The sequence below is a fragment of the Ovis canadensis genome, chromosome 14 (genome assembly GCF_042477335.2).
Source record: "Ovis canadensis isolate MfBH-ARS-UI-01 breed Bighorn chromosome 14, ARS-UI_OviCan_v2, whole genome shotgun sequence".
In the NCBI taxonomy this organism is placed as follows: domain Eukaryota; kingdom Metazoa; phylum Chordata; class Mammalia; order Artiodactyla; family Bovidae; genus Ovis; species Ovis canadensis.
The window spans coordinates 72,185,550-72,205,879 of NC_091258.1; the positions used below are offsets into that span (position 1 = coordinate 72,185,550).

A 20,330-nucleotide genomic window follows, 5' to 3' on the forward strand; every position below is an offset into this window, starting at 1 on the left:
CCCCTTCTCCCTGCCTAGAAAGGATTTCATCTTAACCACTGGACCATCTAAGAAGTTCCCACTAGGTCCTTATTAAAGTGAAGTCGCTCAGTCATGTCTGACTTTTTGCCTCCCCATGGACTGAAGCTGACCAGGCTACTCCTTCCATGGGATTTTCCAGGCAAGAGTACTGGAGTGGGTTGCCATTTCCCTCTCCAGGGGATCTTCCCAACCCAGGGATCAAACCTGGGTCTCCCACATTGCAGGCAGACACTTTACCATCTGAGCCAACTGGGAAGCCCTTATTAGTTACCTATTTTATATTTAGTAGTGTAGGTTTGGGGCTTCCTTGGTGACTCAGTGATAAAGAATCTGGCTGCCAATGCAGGAGACTCCAGTTTGATTCCTGGGTCAGGAAGATCCCACATGCCACAGGGCAACTGAGCCCATGCACCACAAGTAAGTACTGAGCCTGTGTGCCTAGAGCCTGTGCTCTGCAAGGGAAGCCACTGCAGTGAGGAGCCCATGCTCACCACAACTAGAGAAAGCCTGCACACAACAAAGAAGACCCGGCACAGCCTAAATAAATAAATAAATAACATTCTACTTCTGATTCTTTAGTGTGTAAAGGGTAAAGGTTTTCCAGGCATATTTTCTATTCCTAAGATTATGGCAGAAAGTGAAGAGGAACTAAAAAGCCTCTTGATGAAAGTGAAAGTGGAGAGTGAAAAAGTTGGCTTAAAGCTCAACATTCAGAAAACAAAGATCATGGCATCTGGTCCCATCACTTCATGGGAAATAGATGGGGAAACAGTGGAAACGGTGTCAGACTTTATTTGGGGGGGGGGGGTTCCAAAATCACTGCAGATGGTGATTGCAGCCATGAAATTAAAAGACACTTACTCCTCGGAAGGAAAGTTATGAACAACCTAGATAGTATATTCAAAAGCAGAGACATTACTTTGCCAACAAAGGTCCATCTAGTCAAGGCTATGGTTTTTCCAGTGGTCGTGTATGGAGGTGAGAGTTGGACTGTGAAGAAAGCTGAGCACCGAAGAATTGATGCTTTTGAACTGTGGTGTTGGAGAAGACTCTTGAGAGTCCCTTGGACTGCAAGGAGATCCAACCAGTCCATTCTGAAGATCAGCTCTGGGATTTCTTTGGAAGGAATAATGCTAAAGCTGAAACTCCAGTACTTTGGCCACCTCATGCGAAAAGTTGAGTCGTTGGAAAAGAGTCTGATGCTGGGAGGGATTGGGGGCAGGAGAAGGGGACGACAAGGATGAGATGGCTGAATGGCATCACTGACTCGATGGACGTGAGTCTGAGCGAACTCCGGGAGTTGGTGATGGACAGGAGGCCTGGCATGCTGTGATTCATGGGGTCGCAAAGAGTTGGATACGACTGAGCAACTGAACTGAAATGAACTGAACTGAAGATATTTGCACCATGGGCTCAAATATAGAAACAATCCATGAGCAAGTTCTTAGTCCAGTTTAAATGAGGGCTTTTTCGTTGCTGTTTTTTGTTTTGATTTTTAATTAAGATATTTTAAAAAAATCAAAGTATATGTTATGTTAGTTTCAAGTGTAGACACCAAAGTGATTCAGTTATATGTATTTTTTTATTTTTCAGATTCTTTTCCCTTATATGTTTTTTCAAAATTTTGAGTGCAGTTCTCTGTGCTGTACACTAGGTCCTTGTTGATTATGTTTTATTTATGGTAGTGTGTATGTTAATTCCAACTTTCTAACTTATCCCTCTCCCCCTTTTCCCTTTTGACAATCAGAATTTTGCTTTCTATGTCTGTAAGTCTCTTTCTGTTTTGTAAAAAAGTTTATTTGTATCTTTTCTTAATAAAAGATTCCACATATAGATGATATTATATGCTATTTTTTTTTTCCTCTGTCTGGCTTACTTCATTTAGTATGATAATCCCTAGGTCCATCCATGGTACTGCAAATGGCATTATCTCATTCTTTTTAATGGCTGAGTGATACTCCATTGTGTTTATATACCATCTCTTCTTTATCCACTCCCCAAGTGATGCACATTTAGGGGGTTTCCATATCTTAGCTATTGTAAATAGTGCTGCTGTTAAGATTGGGATGTGTGTATCTTTCCTAATTATAATTTTCTCTGGGTATATTCCCAGAAGTGGGGTGGTGGGGTCACATGGTATTAATTGCTCTGTTTTTAGTTTTGTTAAGGAAACTGCATCCTGTTCTTGATTGTGGCTAAACCAATTTACCTTCCCACCAACAATGAAGGAGGATTCCCTTTTCTCCACAGCCTCTCCACCACTGATAATTTATAGACTTTTGGATGATGGCCATTCTGACCATTGTAAGGTGATATCTTACTAGTCTTGATTTCCATTTTTCTGATAATCACCAACGTTGGGAATTTTTTCCTGAGCCTGTTGGCCACCTGTATACTTTCTTTGAAGAGATGTCTATTTGGATCATCTGCCCAATTTTTGATTCATTTGCTTGAACTTCTGATATTGAGCTGTATGAGCTGTTTGTATATTTTGAAGAATAATCCTTTGTCAGTTGCATCACTTGCAAATATTTTCTTCCATTCTGTAGGTTGTCTTTCTGATAGCAGGAGTATTTTTTGGTTTGATGGTGTGGCCACCAGCCTCTCTTGCAGGGTAAGTTTGTTGGGGCTTTAGGCTATGTAGTATTAGGTTGGCTTCTGGAGGAATTGGAGATGATAGGATTAGCCTGACACTCAGAAGAACTGGAGACTAAAGCTCAGCTACACAGACAGATCCTAAAGGAGCACAAGTAAAACACTCTGGGCACTCGGGCTTGGGTGATCCTCCCTGGTGGCAGTACTCCCTGTATCATAAGGTATCCATGCCAGGAAAATAACTTATCATCACTTCATGGGGAGAGGAAAACTGGAGCTCCAATTTGACTATTTTTTCTGAACTCTGACCCATGCATCTCTTCCATTGACAGATGTTATTTTTTTAGTCACTTGGTCATGTCCAACTCTTTGTGACCCCAAGGACTATACCCCACCAGGCTCCTCTGTGCATGGAATTCTCCAGGCAAGAATACTGGAATGGCAATGCCATTCCCTTCTCCAGGAGATCTTCCAAAAACAGGGATCAAACCCGGGTCTCCTGCATTGCAGGTGAATTCCTTAACATCTGATCCACCAGGGAAAGTATCTTAACCCTGTAATCAAGCATTACAGTGAGTGGACCAGCTCTCAGTGAGTGCTGAGTCCTTCTAGAGGATTATTGAAACTGACTGTGGTTTGGGGAAACCCCACACTTGCAGTTAGTGTCAAAAACAGGCATGGCCTGACTGATGATGTTTCACTCTTAAACTTCTCAGTTGGACTGAAAACTCTCACAGGGGAAATGGATAGTGGGCTTTGTTCAGATTGTGTGTTTGCCTGTTGGAAAATGAAAAGCAGTGATTTTCCCCCTTAAAGTTCATGTCTCATCATTCATTGTATAACCAATGAGTGCTCATTAATGAAATTCAGCAAAAGTATGTACAAAGACCTCTGGTAACCATTCATTACTGCTGAATGGAGAAAGCAGCCCTGGCTATAGTTAAAAGAATAGCAGAGGACTTCCCTGGTGTCCAGTGGTTTAGAATCCACCTGTCAATGCAGGGGACAAGGGCTCGATTGCTGGTCCAGGAAGATAACACAGGCCATGGGACAACTAAGCCTGTGCACCACAACTACTCAAGACCATGAGTGTAGAGCCTGTGCTCTGGGAGAGTAGAAGCCACCACAATGAGAAGCCCACACACCACAATTAGGGAGAAGCCCCTGCTCACTGCAACTAGAGAAAGGACATGTGCATAAGTGAAGACCCAGGACAACCAAAAATACATTAAAAAAAAAAAAACAGTTGATACTGTCTGCTAAACCATCTGATCCTGTGTTTTCATTTGTGACAGGCACTTTTATAAATACCTCTCTGTCTTCTGTGGATATTCCTCTGTTTGTACTTCATATCAGTGTTGGGATCTGTATTGCTAAAACACAATATTCTAGAAATGTCCATTATCACCATTTCCAAATTAATTTTCATTTATACAAATTTGTACAAATTAGGTCAATGATTTCTCTTTTTTTTAACTTTCTATTTTATATTGGAGTATAGCCAATTAATGGGGCTTCCTAGGTGGCACTAGCGGTAAAGAACCTGCAGGAGCCTAGGGTTCAATCCCTGAATCAGGAAGATCCCCTGGAGGAGGCATGGCTACCCACTTCAGTATTCTTGCCTGGAGAATCCCATGCATAGAGGAGCCTGACAGGCTATAGTCCATAGGGTTGCAAAGAGTTAGACACAACCAAAGCAACTTAGCACACACATAACCAATTAACAGTATTGTGATAGTTTCAGATGAACTGGAGAGGGACTCAGCCATATATATACCTGTCTCCATTCTCCCAGGACAGTGATTTTTAATGTAAACTATCTACATATTCTTCCTTTTACACTTATCTCATTAAAAATTCATCTTGGACTCTCTCTGATTCCATGTATCTGCTGAGTACTTAAGTTAACCATGCAGCTAAATACTCTGAAGCTTAAAAGAATACAATGGATACTTAGTGGAACAACTTCTCAGGGAATCCTGGGAGACACATACATTTTGCTGCCTGTCCCTCCCAAGTCATGATTTCTACTGCTCCTTCCATCCAAGATCCTGTCTCCACTGTGAATCATGAAAACGTTAACGGTCTCTCCAAGCACGTCATCAGTCTCTTTGGAGACACTTACAAGAAAATTGGAATTGTTTTCATAATTAGCAACTGGGAAAATTTTTTATCATAAACATTCTCAGCTCCCCAAGACTGTCCTGTCATTGCCACTACAAGAGAAATGGTAATTGCAGTTCTCAAGGGGATGAGGTCACAGATCACAAACCCATTATCTCAGGGTCTGGCCGCCTCATTCTCACACACCTCCTGGCTCCATGACCTTTACACTGAGCCCACCCCCATGGCAATAGGAAGGAGTCAGGTATGGTAGTTTCTGCTTCAGTCTGAGAGGCAGTCAGGAAGGGATGTAATCTGAGCAAGTGTTCATGTCTGGAAAAGAAATTCTGGTAGCTAGAGAAGGATCAGATCCAGTGGCAAAGCAGGACAGGGAGGCAGAATAATTTCTTAGTTGTGAGCTGAGCTTCTAAAAGGAAACTAGGGTATTAGCCCCTGCATCAAATCTGATGGCTCCTAATATAACCTAATTAAATCCTCACTGTGGATGATCAGTGATAAATAATCGCAATGATAAAGAAGGATCATTTGTTAGGTATTTAAGGACTATAGGGCTTTTAAATTTTTATTTATTTTATATGTACTTATTTGGCTGTGCTGGGTCTTCATTGATATGCAGGCTTTTCTCTAGTTGCAGTGCACAGGTTTCTCATTGCTGTGTCTTCTCTTGTTGCAGAGGGCAGGCTCAGTAATTGTGGCTCCCAGGCTCTAGAACACATTACTTTGCCAACAAAGGTCTGCCTAGTCAAGGCTAAGGATTTTCTAGTAGTCATGTATGGATGTGAGAATTAGACTAAAAAGAAAGCTGAGCACCAAAGAATTGATGCTTTTGGACCATGGTGTTGGAGAAGACTCTTGAGAGTCCCTTGGACTGCAAGGAGATCCAACCAGTCCATCCTAAAGGAAATCAGTCCTGAATATCCACTGGAAGGACTGATCCTGAAGCGGAAACTCCATTACTTTGGCCACCTGATGCAAAGAACTGACTCATTGAAAGAGACCCTGATGCTAAGAAAGATCAAAGGTGAGAGGAGAAGGGGATGACAGAGGATGAGATGGTTGGATGGCATCAACATCTCAATGGACATGAGTTTGAGTAAACTCCAGAAGTTGGTGATGGACAGGGAGGTCTGGTGTGCTGCAGTTCATGGGGTTGCAAAGAGTCGGACACGACTGTGCATCTGAACTGAACTGAACTAGAGCACAGACTCAGTAGTTGTGGTACATGGCTTAGTTACTCCATGGCATGTGGGATCTTCAAAGACAAGGGATGGAACCCCTGTCTCCTGCAATGGGAGGTGAGTTCTTTACCACTGAACCACTAGGAAAGCCCTTTATAATTATGGGTTTCAGAAAACAGTTGTCATGACCTAACATATCTTATCTTATTTTATCTAAAGTTTAACAGTATTCTCATTTGAATCAGTTCTAATGAGGTGGATGAAACTGGAGCCTATTATACAGAGTGAAGTAAGTCAGAAAGAAAAACACCAATGCTGTATGCTAACACATATATATGGAATTTATTTAGATGGTAACGATGACTCTATATGCGAGACAGCAAAAGAGACACAAATGTAAAGAACAGACTTTTGGACTCTGTGGGAGAAGGTGAGGGTGAGATGATTTGGGAGAATAGCACTGAAACATGTATATTATCATATGTGAAACATCACCAGTTCAATGCATGAGACAGGGTACTCAGGGCTGGTGTACTGGGATGACCCTGAGGGATGGGATGGGGAGGGACGTGGAAGGGGGGTTCAGGATGGGGAACACATGTATACCCGTGGCTGATTCCTGTCAGTGTATGGCAAAACCACTACAATATTGTAAAGTAATTAGTCTCCAATTAAAATAAATAAAAATTTTTAAATGTTCACCTAAAAAAATACATAAAGTTTAACAGTATTCTAACATCTATCTGCAGGCGGTGGCGGCGGCAGCGGGCCAGCACACTAAGCACAGGCGGCGGCGGGCCAGTGCACTAAACGTGGCCGAGAGCTACCCAACATCCGAAGTAAGGGACAGCGGCCCAGAGTGCCAGGCTGTGAAGGCGCAGGAACGGTCGGGAGGAGCCACCCCGCGTCCGAGGTCAATGGCGGCCAGGAGGAGACACCTCGCATCCAAGGTCAGGGGGGCAGCTGGGAGAAGCTACCCAGCGTCCGAGGTAATGGCAGCCGGGAGGAGACACCCCACGTCCAGGGTCAGGGGCGGCTGGGAGAGGCCACCTCGCGCCCGAGGCCAGGGGAGGTGACCCGAGGAGCCACCCTGAGCCCGAGGCCAGAGGCGGCAGCTGGGAGGAGCCACCCATGCCCGAGGCCAGGGCCGGCTGCCGGGAGGAGCAACCTGAGAAGCGGTGGCTGAGCAGGGACAGGAGGGCCTAGAGGAGCTATCCCCGTTGAAGGTCAGGAACGGCGGCAGTAAGGAGATACCCCTCGTCCAAGGTATGGAGCAGCTGCTGTGCTTTGCTGGAGCAGCAGTGAAGAGATACCCCACGGCCAAGGTAAGAGAAACCCAAGTAAGATGGTAGGTGTTGCAAGAGGGCATCAGAGGGCAGACACACTAAAACCATACCCACAGGAAACTAGTCAATCTAATCACACTAGGACCACAGCCTCGTCTAACTCAATGAAACCAAGCCATGCCTGCGGGGCAACCCAAGACCGGTGGGTCATGGTGGAGAGGACTGACAGAATGTCGTCCACTGGAGAAGGGAATGGCAAGCCATTTCAGTATTCTTGCCTTGAGAACGCCATGAACAGTATGAAAAGGAAAAATGATAGGATACCAAAAGAGGAACTCCCCAGGTCAGTAGGTGCCCAATATGCTACTGGAGGTCAGTGGAGAAATAACTCCAGAAAAAATGAAGGGATGGAGCCAAAGCAAAAACAATACCCAGCTGTGGATGTGACTGGTGATAGAAACAAGATCCAATGCTGTAAAGAGCAATACTGCATAGGAACCATGAATCAAGGCAAATTGGAAGTGGTCAAACAAGAGATGGCATGGGTGAACGTCGACACTCTAGGAATCAGAGAACTAAAATCAACGGGAATGGGTGAATTTAACTCAGATGACCATTATATCTACTACTGCGGGCACGAATCCCTCAGAAGAAATGGAGTAGCCATCATGGTCAACAAAAGAGTCTGAAATGCACTACCTGGATGCAATCTCAAAAATGAAAGAATGATCTCTGCTCATCTCCAAGGCAAACCATTCAATATCACAGTTATCCAAGTCTATGCCTCAACCAGTAACACTGAAGAAATTGAAGTTGAAAGGTTTTATGAAGACCTATAAGACCTTTTAGAACTAACACCCCCAAAAGATGTCCTTTTCATTACAGGGGACTGGAATGCAAAAGTAGGAAGTCAAGAAACACCTGGAGTAACAGGCAAATTTGGCCTTGGAATGCAGAATGAAGCAGGGCAAAGACTAATAGAGGTTTTCCAAGAAAATGCACTGGTTATAGCAAACACCCTCTTCCAACAACACAAGAGAAGACTCTACACATGGACACCACCAGATGATCAACACCAAAATCAGATTGATTATATTCTTTGCAGCCAAAGATGGAGAAGCTCTATACAGTCAACAAAACTAAGACCAGGCACTGACTGTGGCTCAGATCATGAACTCCTTATTACCAAATTCAGACTTACATTGAAGAAAGTAGGGAAAACTGCTAGAACATTCAGGTATGACCTAAAACAAATCCCTTATGATTACACAGTGGAAGTGAGAAATAGACTTAAGGGACTAGATCTGATAGATAGAGTGCCTGATGAACTATGGAATGAAGTTCGTGACCTTGTACAGGAGACAGGGATCAAGACCATCCCCATGGAAAAGAAATGCAAAAAAGCAAAATGGCTGTCGGGGAGGCCTTACAAATAGCTGTGAAAAGAAAAGAAGCAAAAAGCAAAGGAGAAAAGGAAAGATATAAGCGTATGAATGCAGAGTTCCAAATAGCAGCAAGAAGAGATAAGAAAGCCTTCTTCAGTGATCAATGCAAAAAAATCAAGGAAAACAACAGAATGGGAAAGACTAGAGATCTCTTCAAGAAAATTAGAGATACCAAGGGAACATTTCATGCAAAGATGGGCTCGATAAAGGACAGAAATGGTGTGGACCTAACAGAAGCACAAGATATTAAGAAGAGGTGGCAAGAATACACAGGGGAACTGTACAAAAAAGATCTTCATGACCTGGATAATCACAATGGTGTGACCACTCATCTAGAGCCAGACATCCTGGAATGTGAAGTTAAGTGGGCCTTAGAAAGCATCACTATGAACAAAGCTAGTGGAGGTGATGGCATTCCAGTTGAGCTATTTCAAATCCTGAAAGAGGATGCTGTGAAAGTGCTGCACTCAATATGCCAGCACATTTGGAAAACTCAGCAGTGGCCACAGGACTGGAAAAGGTCAGTTTTCATTCCAATCCCAAAGAAAGGCAATGCCAAAGAATCCTCAAACTACCGCACCATTGCACACATCTCACATGCTAGTAAAGTAATGCTGAACATTCTCCAAGCCAGACTTCAGCAATACATGAACCGTGAACTTCCTGATGTTCAAGCTGGTTTTTGAAAAGGCAGAGGACCCAGAGATCAAATTGCCAACATCCACTGGATCATGGAAAAAGCAAGAGAGTTCCAGAAAAACATCTATTTCTGCTTTATTGACTATGCCAAAGCCTTTGACTGTGTGGATCACAAGAAACTGTGGAAAATTCTTCAAGAGATGGGAATACCAGACCACCTAACCTGCCTCTTGAGAAATCTGTTATCAGGTCAGGAAGCAACTGTTAGAACTGGACATGGAACAACAGACTGGTTCCAAATAGGAAAAGGAGTACATCAAGGCTGTATATTGTCACCCTGCTTATTTAACTTCTATTTAGAATACATCATGAGAAACGCTGGACTGGAAGAAACACAAGCTGGAATCAAGATTGCTGGGAGAATATCAATAACCTCAGATATGCAGATGACACCAGCCTTATGGCAGAAAGTGAAGAGGAACTAAAAAGCCTCTTGATGAAAGTAAAAGAGGAGAGTGAAAAAGTTGGCTTAAAGCTCAACATTCAGAAAACAAAGATCATGGCATCTGATCCCATCACTTGATGGGAAATAGATGGGGAAACAGTGGAAACAGTGTCAGACTTTATTTTTTTGGGCTCCAAAATCACTGCAGATGGTGACTGCAGCCATGAAATTAAAAGACGCTTACTCCTTGGAAGAAAAGTTATGACCAACCTAGATAGTATATGTAAAAGCAGAGACATTACTTTGCCGACTAAGGTCCATCTAGTCAAGACTATGGTTTTTCCAGTAGTCATGTATGGATGTGAGAGTTGGACTGTGAAGAAGGCTGAGTGCCGAAGAATTGATGCTTTTGAACTGTGATGTTGGAGAAGACTCTTGAGAGTCCCTTGGACTGCAAGGAGATCCAACGAGTCCATTCTGAAGGAGATCAGCCCTGGGATTTCTTTGGAAGGAATGATGCTAAAGCTGAAACTCCAGTACTTTGGCCACTTCATGAGAAGAGTTGAATCATTGGAAAAGACTGTGATGCTGGGAGGGATTGGAGGCAGGAGGAGAAGGGGATGACAAAGGATGAGATGGCTGGATGGCATCACTGACGATGGACGTTAGTCCATCGATGGACGTGAGTCTGAGTGAACTCTGGGAGTTGGTGATGGACAGGGAGGCCTGGCGTGCTGGATTCATGGAGTCGCAAAGAGTCGGACACGGCTGAGCGACTAAACTGAACTGAATAACCCTACAATGGCCATAAGCTTTCAAGCCAAAGAAGAGACAGACATCTCTAAGTTTAAAACAAAAGCTAGAAATGATTACAGTCAGTGACGAAGGCATGTTGAAAGCTGAGACAGGCTAAAAGCTAGGCCTCTCACACCAGACAGCCAAGTTGTAAACTCAGAGGAATAGTTCTTGAAGGAAATTAAAAGTGCTACTGCAGTGAACACACAAATGATAAGGAAACGAAAAAGTCACGTTGCCGACGTGGAGAAAGTTTTAATGGTCTGGAGAGAAGAACAAACCAGCCACAACATTCCCTTAGGCCAAAGTTGAGTCCAGAACAAAGGCCCTGACTCTCTTCTCAGAAGGCTGAAAGAAGAGTGGATGCCGCAGAAGAAAAGTCTGAAGCTAGCTGAGGTTGCCTCTTGAGGTTTAAAGAAAGAAGCCATCTCTAGGACACAGAAGTGCACGATGAAGCCACAAGTGCTGATGTAGGAGCTGCAGCAAGTTACCCAGAAGATCTAGCTGAGATAATTCATGAAGGTAAGCTAAACTGAACTTATTTCCTATGGAGATGAAATAGCCGTAAATAAACTGTTTCCTGGTGTTTAAGCTACCCAAGCTATGGTACTTTGTTAGGGCAGTTCAAGCAAGCTAATACAAGTTCCACGCAAAAACAGTAACCTGAGAGACCTGGTGTGCTAGGCTAATATCAGACAAAATAGACACTAAGTCAAATTTTTTGGACAAAGAAGGCCATTATATGTTTAAAAAAGGGTAATAACTCATCAAGGAATTACAACACTTATGAAAATATGCACCTAAACAAGAGAACCCCAAAATCTATGAAGCAAACATTGACAGAATTTAAGGAAGAAATAGAAAACAATTCTAGAATAATATCTGGAGACTTCCATTTCCCTCCTTTTAATAATAGAGAATACATCCAGGCAGCAGTTAAATAAGGATACAAAGAGTTTGAGGAAGACTATAAAGACACTTTTTGTCTTTTCATACTTTCAAACTGTGGTGCTGGAAAAGACTCTTGAGAGTCCCTTTTACAGCAAGAAGATCAAATCAGTCAATCCTAAAGGAAATCAACCCTGAATATTCATTGGAAGGACTGATGTTGAAGCTGAAGCTCCAATGCTAACCCACCTGATGGGAACAGCCAACTCATTGGAAAAGATCCTGATGCTGAGAAAGATATTGGAGGAGATGGTTGATGGCATCATCAACTCAATGGACATGAGTCTGAGCAAACTCTAAGAGTTAATGAAGAAAGGGTAGCCTGGCGTGCTGCAGTCCTTGGGGTCGTGAAGAGTTGGACACAACTGAGCAACTAAACAACAAGGATAAAGACACTAGCTCTGGGATTTCCCTGGTGATCCAGCAGTTAAGAATCCACCTTGCAATGTAGGGGACATGAGTTCAATCCCTGGTCTGGGAACTAAGATTCCACATGCCATGGAGCAAATAAGCCCAACAACTACTGAGCCCACGCTCTAGAGGCCAGGAGCTGCAAATACTGAGCCTGTGTGCCCTAGAGCCTGTGCTCCATAACTAGAGAAGCCACTGCAATGACAAGGCTGCACACCACAAGGAAGAGTAGCCCCCGCCCACCACAACTAGAGAAAAGCCCTTGTGTGGAAATGAAGACCAAGTGCAGTCATAAAGAAAGAAAGAAACCAAAGAAGAAAGAGGACCCCTTATAACCAGCCCTCCCAGAACCCCACAAGATCAAAGTACACAAGTCTGTCATAGGCCATGATTAAGATTTTGCCTTGGTCTTTGCCCAAGAGGACTACCACTGGATACTGGAAGGGTGAACTGAGTGGAAGGAAAAAAATGTTTCCTTTGAGAGCTCACAGGAAATAAACATTTGTTTTCCCATAGAACTTTTCCACTTCTGGAAAGTTTCCCCAACATTATTAACGGTGTGACTTCCTCTCTGCCCTTCTGAGGTCTTCCCGGTGTTCATGCCTTTGATACGTCCCCACGCATTCGCTTTTTTCACTTTTTTCACCTTGTTCTCCACGTTCTGGGGCTCTCTAGCTTACTCCAAAATGGAAATAATATTCAGGTCAAAAAGAGTTTTCTGCTTAGAAGAGTGGAACATTAATGGGCTGTAGATTTTCTAGAGTACACCACTAGCCCTTTTTTCTTCTAAGGAGAGAGGACATCAGCATGCCTAGAAAAATATTTTGGGACTTCCCTGGTGGTCCAGTGGCTAAAATTCTGCACTCCCAATGCAGGGGACCCAGGTGTGATCCCTGGTCAGGCAACTAGATCCCACATGCTACAAATAAAATCCCGCATGCCACAACCAAGACCCAGCTCAGCCAAATAAATATTAAGAGGAAAAGGGGAAAATATATATATATATATATATATATATATATACACTATATATATATATATATATATTGCACAAATCTGTTCCCGACTGTCTCTTTTTGAATGTTTAAGGAGTATTTTTTAAAAAGATACCTAGCTGTCTTCCAAGAACTACCAAATCAAAAGTACAGGGTAAGAGTGGGTACAGAATCAGTTATTTTTAGAAGTTTGCCATAAGATTTTGTTTTTACTCATCTTCTGGAGCCATTACTAATTTAGTATGGAGGGCTTCCCTAGTGGCTCAGTGGTAAAGAATCCACGTGCCAACGCAAGAGACATGGGTTCAATCCCTGGTCTGGGAAGATCCCACATGCTATGGAGTAACTAAGCCCGTGCACCACAATTACTGAGCCTGCACTCCAGAACCCAGGGAACCACAACAACTAAGCTCACGTGCCACAACTACTAAAGCCTGTGCACCTAGGGCCTGCGCTCCACAAGAGAGAAGCCACCACAGTGAGAAGCCCTTGCACCACAAATAGAGAAAAGCACATGCAGCAACAAAGACTCAGCACAGCCAAAAATTATATAAATATATACTTTTTAAATCTAGTGTGGAGTGTGTGATCATCTAAAGAAAGGGGAAGGTTCAACTCTGTTTCACTTCAGAGTCAGCCCAGCTTCAGGCTTAGCCAAGCAAGGCAGGGGTTCCCCAGAGACTCACTGGGGCAGATCCTGACTCCTGGAGGGAAGTGATCCTCACCCACGGAGAGCAGGTTCCTGAGGGTCTCCACCATCACGTCTCTGTACAAGGCCCTCTGAGCAGGGTCCAGGCATTCCACTCCTCCTGAGAGAATTCGATGGCCACGTCCTTGAAGGTCAACTGTGCCTGAAATGAAAAAACACATTTTCACTGAGGGACCAGGTGAAGAGTTCTTATCTTCACACAAGATGTGAATAGGAAAGAGGCAGTAAGGATTGATTCAGTTGAGGTGATGGATCATTTTGAGTAAGGTTATTGTGAATAACTATTTGGCCCTAATTTTATGGCACTTCCCTGGTGGCTCAGACAGTAAAGAATCTGTCTCCAATGTGGGAGACCTGGGTTTGATCCCTGGGTCGGGAAGATACCCTGGAGAAGGGAAAGGCTACCTACTCCAGTATTCTTGCCTGGGGAATTCCATGGACAGAAGAGCCTGGCAGACTATAGTCCATGGGGTTGTAGAGTCGGACATGACTGAGTGACTAACACTTTCACTTTTTCAGTTTTATTATATTTTTCCAGCAAAAGATATCAAATCCACTGAATCACTATAGATTTCCCATTTGTGAGGATAATAAAAGAAGTACACAGATGAAAATTATCCAACACAGTATTGTTCATATGGAGGAGATACAGGTTATGTTTTACACACTACATGATATTCAGTACCTGGAGGAGCCAGAGCATGAACAGTGTCTTCAAGCATGACAGGATCCATATATATGCAGAATCAGGGGCCGCATATATGCAGAAACATAAATCTGTCCATTTAACTCCGGTATTTGAAAAGTGTTATTCAGTCATGTCCTACTCTTTGTGACCTCATGGACTGTAGCCCCCCAGGCGCCTCTCTCCATGGGATTTTCCAGGCAAGAATACTGGAGTAGGTAGCCATTCCCTCCTGCAGGGGATCTTCCTGATCCAGTGATCGAACCCAGTTCTCCTGCATTGCAGGCAGATTCTGTATCACCTGAGCCACCAGGGAAGTCATTAACAAAAGTCAGCTGGAGTTTACTCCACTAATTTTAAAAAATGATTCGATATTAAGGAAGTGTACTAATGTTGTACATTAATCTAGCAGATTCAATGAAAAGAAAAAAGAACTTATCACAGCAATAGACCTTTGAAGAAATACTGGATGATTTAGGGATAAGCAACAAAGTCCTACTATAGAGCACAGGGAACTCTACTCAGTATCCTGTGATAAACCATAATGGAAAAATATGAAAAGAAATAGAGATAATTTTAAACAGGAAAGATTAGAACTGTATGGAAGACAGTGTTTTTAAATTATGTCAGGTGAGGCTTTCTCAAGCAAGATCAGAAAGCACAGGGCAGGAAAGAAAGGTTTGTGTTTCACTGCAAAGACATGGTTGGAGAAGGCAATGGCAACCCACTCCAGTACTGTTGCCTGGAAAATCCCATGGATGGAGGAGCCTGGTAGGCTACAGTCCATTTGGTAGCAAAGAGTCGGACACAACTGAGAGACTTCACCTTCACTTTTCATTTTCATGCATTGGAGAAGGAAATGGCAACCCACTCCAGTATTCTTGCCTGGAGAATCCCAGGGACGGGGGAGCTTGGTGGGCTGCTGTCTATGGGGTCACACAGAGTCGGACACGACTGAAGCAACTTAGCAGCAGCAGCAGCAGCAGCAAAGACATGCTAAACTAGGAAAGACACCAGGGCATGTATAAAGAATTCAACTACAAAACATAGCTTTTTAAAAGATATCAAAAGAAAAAAAGCTATCAAAAGAGAACTGAGCAAAGTATGGAAATCATGTTTTATTTCCATAAAAGCATGAAACTGACTCACAAGTAGTTGGAAAACAGAGATACAAAGGATTGTGATTTTCCCCAAAATTTTCAAAAGATGAAAAGAATACAGCATCAAGCTTTGCTTACATTGAAGGCAATCTCACAGGTTGGCAGTGGGGATGGAACCTTTGCAGCTTTAGGGGAGGACATCTGACAAAATCTATCAAAATATGAAACGCGCCATTCTTTGTTTTTTGTTTTTTTTTTTTTTTGCTGTGCTGGGCTTTCACTGCTGCACAGGCTTTTCTCTAGTTGTGGTGAGTAGGGGCTACTCTCTAGTTGCAGTGCACAGGTGTCTTATTGTGATGGCTTCTTTTGTTTAGAAGCACAGGCTCTAGGGTTCATGGGCTCAGTAGTAGCAGCTCCCAGGCTCCAGAGCACAGGCTCAATAGTTGCATTGCACGGGCTTAGTTGCTCCAAGGCATGTGGGATCTTCCTGGATCAGGGATTGGTCCTGTGTCTCCTGAATTGGCAGGCAGATTCTTTACCACTGGGCCACCAGGGCAGCCCAAAATGTGCCATTCTTGTCCCAGCAGTCACATGTTAAGACGCCCAAGAAATCCTCAGACCTCTGCTAAAAAGTCAGTAGGCTCAGAGGTAGCCACTGACACAATTCTCTATGTCAGCAAAAAAATGCAAAGGTCTCTTGTGTCTTCATTAGAGAATGTCCCGGTAAAGATCAAGGTGTATCTTGTGTTTACTAATGTGAAAACCACTTCCAGCCACATTCTGTGATCATTTTTTAAATGTGCTTAATAAAGGATTACCACAAACATGCCTTGAAGAATTTTTCCTAAAAATCTCATAATGATGTGAAATGCAGTGTTACAAGATTTGAGCTGAGTCTTGCCACAAAACTGACAACAGTGGTTCCTCAATGAGACATGAGGCATGGTGACAGAGAAGAAGATGCCTCACATCTTAGCACCTAAGCCTCTGCTTTATTGGAATTTTGACCACAACAATATAAATAAATAAATACCTCACATGATCTTAAAAGAAAATTTAATAATTTATTAATAATGGTGGAGCCAGAATTTAGCTATAGCCTCTCTGATGACAAAGATAAAGTTCTGTGCTCCGCTGTCTTTGTTTTTTACCTTAAACACCTGCTAGGAGGCAGTCCTTGCAGGAATACCATTATCCCTGTGGGATGAATGTACTGAGAATAAGTTTTTAAAACCACTTGTTAGATACTTAGACTGACTCCATATTTTAAAACCAATTATCGAATGAAGCATCCTGAATCCCTGATGTCTGTTTCTGAACTTTCTTCTGCATTCTGAATCATTAATATTTTGAAACCAAAAACACCACGATTCACTTGCTTAGCTTTGAATGCATTATTAAATCAGGCAGAGCTGGTTTCCTCTTATCACTTTTCTTTTCCAGAATTTTCCAACCATTCCTACACATTAGAACGTGACTTCCATCCTGGCTGATAGAGAGCAGACAGCGCATCCAGATGGGCCCTAAGCAATCCCTGCTGCCCAACAGCACTGAGACCCTGTCTCCAATCCGTGGGTGTGAAGCCCTGCCCAGGACGGTGCCCAGGGGAGCCTCCTCACAAGGCCAGGTCACCAGGTCATGGGGAGACGGGATCTAAGTGGAGACGACAGGCCCTGAGGGAAGGCCCCAGGTGAGTGTGCATGTACAGGACTCAGACAGGACACTTCAGAGTCAGACACGATTTGTGAGTCCAGAGAAGGGCATTTCAGGAAGGACAGACTGAGAATCCACTGAGAATATGACCTTACCTGAGAAAGAGCCATGCCTGACTCCTGTTCTTTCTTCTTCCTCCTCTTCTAGGTTTCTTCCTCAGGCCAAGACTGGTCTTGAGAAGACAGTCCTGAGTGTCAAGAATATGCCGTTTAGTGCTTGGGATCAACACACCCCCTTCCTGTGCCTCAAACACACACACAGGGAGGACCTCACCACGCGGAACCGACAGTCCTCTGTGCCCACTGTCTCAGGAGGGACTCAGGACAGTCAACTCCCGCAGAGTCCCAACACGGGAGCTTTCTCACACTTTCCCTCAGATAATGCTACCCTCCTGTCGTGACTTACAGCCCCTTCAGGTTCATGCCCAGAGACCTGCCCCCAGCACCTCGCTGCCAATGAAAACCCCTAGCACCTGACCCCAGTCCCCTAGACACTCCTACAAGCTCCCAGTGGGCCCCCCACAATATTACAGGATAGATACCCCTACTGAGTGCACACTCTGCCATAGGATCCCACAGCACGTCCCAAATGTCAATAGCTTTTGTTCCGGCAGGAGGACACCCACCAGCCCAGGATCCCATATATTCCTTCTTGGACTGTGTGTGTTAGTCACTGTCATGTTGGACTCTTTCTGACCCCATAGACTGGAGTTTGCCAGGCTCCTCTGCCCATGGAGACTCTCCAGGCAAGAATCCTGGAGTGGCTTGCCATGCCCTCCTCCAGGGGATCTTCCCGACCCAGGGATCAAACCTGGGTCTCCCACATTGCAGGCAGATTCTTTACTGTCCGAGCCATCAGGAAAGCCCTCCTTCTTGGAGACCCCACCCTAAAGTCAGGCACAGCCACAACATCCTAATGTAAGAGTAATGTCTCCAACAATCCACGTTTTCCACGGAGACTCTAGTATCTTCCATCTTTCTAAGATGTCATCTGTTTCCTGCAGAACCCACATGACAGTAAAGCTTGGGCAGTATAATGAGATTCACCCACTTAAAACATAGCAGATTACCCCCAAAATGGTCTGCAAAATTCTTCCCTTTAACCTCTTATGGGTCAATGGTCCTCACACTCATTAGAGACCCCACAGAGGTTACTACATAGAATAAACTTCCTCAGTCTGCCTCACTATTCAGACACGAACTCCTCCACAGCCAGGAGTTTGGCTGCCGATGGCTCACAACTCAGTCCTGCCTTAAAAACAGGACTCAGTCACATGGACTGGCCTCCACAACATCACAGCACCTCGCTGGACAGACAATGTCTGGTCAGCCCTGGATGGGAAGGCTTGTATCTTCCCTCAAATTAGACCAGTTCTGGAGGGTCACTCCATCTCCAGAGCCCCCTTCTGTAAAGTCCTACAGTGGAGTCTGGATTCTCGTCCTGAGGGCAAAGGGAAGACATGGAAGGATGGAAGGGATTAACACCAGAGAATTCATCCCTGCTCTGTTTCCCCCTCTGCTTTCCCTGTCGCCTCTTTCCCCCTCTTTCTGTCCCAGGACCCCTCTCTCTGTTGTCCAGGGCACCGATGCTTTTATTTCCCCCTCATGCTCTCAGTTCCAGGTACCTGCCCCTTGCGGTTCCCACATCTACCCTGATCAACGTCTCTCTCACCCAGTTGGCTTCCCTTTGTCTTTTTGGAGGAGCCTTTCTATCTAGGTTTCTTCTGACTCACTCTTTTGTTCTGACTGTATCTCCACATCCACCTGGTCCATCGTCTATTTCAGCCTCTCTTTTTCACTCTTCCTTTCTCTGTCGGTCTTTCTCATCCCCTACCCTGTACATTCACAGGTACGGAAGAGATAGGGAGATGTCCTCTACCCACGAAATGCATTTTCCAGTGGGGCTTTGGGAATGTAAACACACCACGACAAGCACAGACAGTGGAATGCGTTATGTGCAGAAGAAACACAAAAAAATGTAACCAAATGGGTGCGTGTCACCTCTTCCAGCGCGTGGGGCAGAGAACTCCATGGCGGTGAGTGCAAAGTGCAAAGGATGACTACGGAGGGGAGGGGCCGATTCCTGAGGCTATGTAGACAGGGAAGCTGTCAGGAGAGGGGTGATGTCTGCACGACCCGGAGGCAGAGAAGATGTGCCCTCTGGGTATATACGGCCTAGTGGTAGACGAGAAGCCACCTCGGGAGTGAGAGCTTTGCACAGCGCGGCTGAGAGACAGAGAGAGGATCGGAGCCTGTGGAAGTCACTGCAGGCACTTCAAGCAGGCAAGAGGCGTCACCTGGACCCAAGGCTGAAAGGCCAGTGCGGAGACCCGCTTTATAGAGCGATTTTAACTCGAAGTAGACTAGGACTTCCAATCCTCCGCGGAGCTGTCAGGCGTTGAATGTCTCGTGATGCTGCCGGGACTTACCGAGGGTGGACGAGTGGATAAAGGGGATCTTAACGTACATGACGACGCCTCAACCTTAGATGTGGCAGATCGGGGTCGTGAGGGGCGTCGAAAATACCCAGTCGTGACAGAAAAACCGAGGGCTGCGCCCCTCCCTCCGCTTCCGGGTTTGCGGGAAATTGCGCCTGCGCAGGCGGAGCGAGGGCGGGGCCGGTGAGGGGCGGGGCGTGGGCGGTGGCAGGGACTGAACTGAAAGCGAGATGGGCGGGGCTGGATGGGGGCGGGGCCGACTGGGCGGGGCCTAGAAGAATCAGGATCTGGCTTCTGTCCCAGTTTTTCTGCCCAGCAGGGCATGATCCTCTTCTTCAGAATTTTCTTTCTTTCTTTCTTAATTTTTTTAAATTTATTTATTTATTTTCGGCTGCTCTGGGTGTTCCTTGCTGGGCCAGGGCATCTCCTTACAGTGGCTTCTCTTGTTGCGGAACACGGGTTCTAGGCGCTTGGCTTCCGTATTTGCAGCACTCGGGCTCAGTAGTTCTGTTGCACATGGGTTTAGTTGCTCCGCGGCAAGTGAGATCTTGCTGCATCAGGAAAGTCCCTTCGGTGTCCCATGAACCCTACCGCTTCTTTGCTATTTTAAGTTAATGTTTCATCAATGATGGAGAAGGAAATGGCAACCCACTCCAGTATTTTTGCCTGGAGAATCCCATGGATAGAGGAACCTGGTAGGCTACAGTCCATGGGGTCGCAAAGAGTCGGACACCACTGAGTGACTTCACTTTCGGCCACTTAAATTTCAAGCTCAGATGTTTTACTCTTAAGTTGAAAATGGCT

At 44.7% G+C, this 20,330-nt stretch overlaps 1 long non-coding RNA gene across 2 annotated transcripts in view; it reads right to left on the reverse strand.

Annotated features, from left to right (window-relative positions):
- The window catches only part of LOC138929747 (uncharacterized), a 34,112-nt gene extending 14,427 nt beyond the window's left edge, over nt 1–19,685 (reverse strand). Inside the window, exons 1-3 of one of the 2 annotated variants that reach the window (XR_011445936.1) lie at nt 19,518–19,685; nt 17,185–17,276; nt 13,608–13,733 (exon numbers count right to left, since the gene is read on the reverse strand). This is a non-coding gene — a long non-coding RNA (uncharacterized lncRNA). Of the gene's footprint in view, nt 1–13,568; nt 13,734–17,184; nt 17,277–19,517 lie in introns of both variants that reach the window. The other variant, XR_011445937.1, reaches the window with a different exon arrangement.
- Nucleotides 19,686–20,330: the final 645 nt, after the last annotated feature.